This window comes from Leptonychotes weddellii, chromosome 11 (genome assembly GCF_054177405.1).
Source record: "Leptonychotes weddellii isolate Sample4059 chromosome 11, ASM5417740v2, whole genome shotgun sequence".
In the NCBI taxonomy this organism is placed as follows: domain Eukaryota; kingdom Metazoa; phylum Chordata; class Mammalia; order Carnivora; family Phocidae; genus Leptonychotes; species Leptonychotes weddellii.
This window is the reverse complement of record NC_138379.1, coordinates 19,290,144-19,294,567: the sequence shown is the minus strand read 5'-3', so window position 1 is coordinate 19,294,567 and position 4,424 is coordinate 19,290,144. Positions and strand designations below refer to the sequence as shown.

The 4,424-nt window shown below is 38.3% G+C and overlaps 1 non-coding gene across 1 annotated transcript; it reads left to right on the top strand.

Moving 5' to 3' along the window:
- Positions 1–4,052: 4,052 nt before the first annotated feature.
- LOC115944616 (U6 spliceosomal RNA) lies at positions 4,053–4,155 on the top strand. The gene has a single exon (XR_004079129.2). It is a non-coding gene; the product is annotated as a U6 spliceosomal RNA (small nuclear RNA).
- Positions 4,156–4,424: the final 269 nt, after the last annotated feature.

The window sequence follows — 4,424 nt, the reverse complement described above, 5'->3', positions numbered from 1 at the left end:
CCTGTCCAGTATAACAAAGAAAATGTCTCCCTCCAGAGAAAATATCTCACTCCCCATTATTTAAGATTCAGGTTCCCTCAGCTCAGGGTTTCTTTCTTCCAACATAACCTGCACGTGCAGGTATCACCTGACTCTCTTCATCGCTCTATGGGAACTGGGGCTTAGAACATTGGCACAAATGGTAATATGCTGGCTCATTGATCTGACCTGGCTGTCTTATATTTTCTTCTAGCGTCTATGAAACCCTGGCAGACTTAGCTGGGACCTCGTAAGTAGGGTAAAATCTAAATCCTTCACAGTTCTCGATAGTTTCGTAGCAAGGATGAGATGTTGACAAGGAGTACATTGCTGGAAAAGGAAAGATGAAGTGTTTTATGAGGCTTTAGGGAGGTACAATGGAGTCGGCAGCAAACACATTGATCACATTGTACGGTTATTAGGTGTGTTTAAATGGAGGCATTGGTGAGATGTTTGCAGGCTGAGTTCTAGAAAGTAAGTTAAAGACAAAGGTCTAAGTAATCCAAGTAATTTGTCTTGATGATATAAGAGTGCCCTGATTGCTGCTAATCCTCCTGCAGGTAGGGTGACTTCTCACCAAGCTGGGAATCATTCTCAAGTCCATCCATTATAACAGTTAGTACAAAGATTTTTATTAGATGGCAGAAACCCTCAGATGCCCACCTCCACTTCAGGCTGTATTTACAAAGACACACACCTGTACCGTTAGTGAAAGGAGGCTATTCTAGCTGCCCTGGGCATTAACCAGGGCAGTTATTAAATCTTCAGCTGGTTCCTAGGAAGATGAGGGGTTTGGAGGTGTATACTGCTTGTTCAGGAAAAATGGCAAGAGCTGAGCGTCCTCTGCAGGCTACCATGCCAACTGGAGAGCCACCCAGACATGAATAAGAAAGGTCTCGGAGATGTTATTTGCTTTTGCAGTGGGTCCTGGCTACTATAGTAAAGCTTTGGCTCTCTGAGAGAGATTTCCCTGAGACAGGGAAAAACATCAAAACAAAAGCAAAACAAAACAAAACAAAAAACAACCTTTGGGAAACCGTAAACGAGGCACTGACAAATATACATGCTTCAACTGTCCTAGATTGGGTTTATAAGGCTGATAAAATGACCCTTTGGCAAATGGGCCAAAGTAATGTTATTTGTGGTTCTGCTGCTCGTATACTATTTCTGTTGTTTTGCAATTGTACTATGAATGCTTGTAAAGTCGAGGGGGGATTTGTTTGTTCAGGGACTGTGGCATGTAGCAAAGTGCTAGTGAGGGACATGAGTCACTCCTCAGTCTGTCCCCTTGTCCTCATGCTGCTGGTGCAATAGAAACAATATAGTAACTGAGGAAGAGAAAGAGAAATCACAGCCTTGACTAAGGTCCTAGTGCATCACAGGTAGTAGGAGATGCAAGACCGCAACGCTACACCCTGTAGAGTCCATTGTAAAGCCAACAGGAGTTGGCATTTTCCACAACAAAACCAACTGGATTCCATTCTTGCTCCTGTATTCCCAGTTCTTGTAGATATTGCGACTGTCACCAAATCGATTGCATGAACTAATGCTCTTAGTATGTTGCCTTAGACATTGCCAACAATTTTTTTCTATCCCGAAGGCACCCAAGAACCAAGACTAATTTGCATTCATGTGGCAAAGCTTCTAATATACATTTGCAGTACTCTGCAGGGTTATCTATACTTCTGCCATTCCCCACCTGTGGCTGGGTCAGGATTTCGTGTGAATGTCTACATTCTGTGGTGAGAAGCTTTCACTTTATACATGATGCCCTGTTTATTGGCAAGTCAGAACCCTCATGCCCAAAGGTCCTGACTGCAGTCCTCCGTCAGCAGGAGTGGTTGATAAACCTGACGAAATTCAGGGGCCCACTTACCAAGTGAGGTCGCTTGGCACTATGTGGGTAGAGTCACAATTCTCAGTTCCTCTGGCAGTCAGGGGAAATTGCTTTCTCTTCATCCAACAAGATTACCAAAAAGGGGACCCAGCACTTCATCAGACTTTTAGGTTTTGGAGACAGTATGCCTCCTGTAGGCATTCTACTTGGTCTCTTATATATTGGCCAACCTCCAATCAGCATCAGGTGTCATCCCTTATCGTGATACCTCCTTTGGGCTTTGGACTCATCACCTCTCTGACGCTGCTACAGGGTACATCCCCTTTGGAAACTAGCCATTAGATGGCTATTGTGCTTCTGTTGACATGAATGCTCGACGCAGGAGGCCTCAAGACTCTTCAGCCTGATAATCCCTTTTTGGTGTGGCTTAACTCAGACTTAAGGACTATCAGGATGGAAGGGTCCACTGAAACTCACGTGTAAAGTAGAAATGGCATATTCATGAGTACAGTGTTTTTGCCCCCTTCGGCATCTTGGCTTTACATGGAAAAAAAAAAAAAAAGGCAGCTATTCCTTTTGGGGGAACTTTGTCCTTCTTTCTACTGCCTGAAGCAAATCTGCTGGCTCAGTGGGACCCTGGGTTCACAGAGGTTCTACTAAATGCCTGAGCCTGTTTCACGGATAGCTCATCTAAACTGAAATGCAGTGGCATCTGCTGGGATATTGCACCTGTTCAAACTCAGCACCAGCTATGCAGAACTGAAAATGGACATGGTTGCTCTGCTCAGTGGACAGAACTCAAGGTCATATATCTGACCAGTACTCCCCTTGATGAACTTCGTTATATTTTTACCTACACTTGGACTATTGCTAGTTGCTTAGCACAGACAAGCAATTTAGAAATACTATGCTTTCTATGTCTTTATTATTTTTATTATTATTTAATCATTTTAACATTACCTTTCCTCTGTAGTTAGTACTTTATGAGTTCTAAGAAATTTTTGCCTACTCCCAAATCATGAAGATATTATCCTATTTTTTCTAGAAACCGTATAGCTTTAGCTTTTATGTTTACCTCTGTGACACATCTCAAAATAATTGTCTTACAATGTAAGACATTACATAGGGGTCAAAGGTTTTGTTTTTATTATTTATTTTTTAATATGACATCATCTCAACACTATTGGTTGAAGAGATTTCCTTTCCCCATCGAATTGCTGTACTGACCTTGATGAAAACCAAGTAATAGTTAATTTTTTAAAGAAAGTATTATTATATTTTTGTAAGTAGGATTTCTTAATCAAGATACAAAAGGATCTAACCACAAAAAGAAAATGCTCATGCATTTTAAAAAAAAACTTAAAACTTCAATTTGTCAAAAGTGCATTAAAGAAAATATAGATAAACCATTAATCAGAGAAGATAGACCTGATATAGCTACAGATCTAGATATGGGTATATGCTTCCTCAAATAAATAAGAATGGCATGAACAACTCAATAAAAACGCACTCAGAAATTAGCAAGCCATTTATAGAAGAGAAAATATTAATGGCCAATGAACACATATTTATATTAATAACCATTTTATATCCATTCATTTGGAAAACTTAAGACAATGCAAAAAATTAGTGAGCATATGGATTTATTAAAAACTGACAGTTGATACAACAATTTAGAAAACAATTCGGCATTCTTTTAAATGTAAATATTCAAATATCCTCTGACCTTGTTATTTTGCTCCCAAGTATATATGCAAAGACATTTTGGTACTTGTGTCCTATGAGATATATATAAAGATATCCATAACATCATTGTTCATAATAGCAATACATATGGAAATGGCACAAGTGTCTTTGACAGGAGAAATAATCAATAAAGTGTGATATATTCTTAATAGAATATTACACAGCAGCGAATATTATTGAATTAATGTTCCATGCAAAATATGAGTGAATTTTAATGTCATAAGGCAAAATAAAAAAAGCAGGTTACATAAGACTACATATTTTTTTTAAGAAAGCAAAACCAAGAAATATATGTGTATAATAAAAATACATTAAAAAGCAAGCTAATGTCAAATTAAGGACACATGTTACCACTTGGTGGTGGCAGGTGGATAAGAGAAAGAGACATAAATATCTAGATTCAAGTTGTTGGTAATGTTTTAACTCGAGGCACAATAATTTCACCAATATTGTTCTCGCTTCGGCAGCACATATACTAAAACTGGAACGATACAGAGAAGATTAGCAAGACCCCTGCGCAAGAATAACTTCACAAATATCCATTATACTGTTTAAAATAGTTATGCAAATAAACGTATATTTAAATATATAAATTTAAAACGATATTTGAATAAATATACATTCAAATTAAAAATTAAAAAGGTATGCATGCGATTTAATTATGACAGTGCCTTATGATCTGAGGATAATAATTGAACTCTGTGTTCGTGTTCCCTCTGAAAACACACACACAAAAATACAAGCATGTGAATACACAGGTTGAAGCCACTGTGAAAGCAAAAGTCAAAATCTCATCCTTGTATCATATTCTGTATTCTTCATT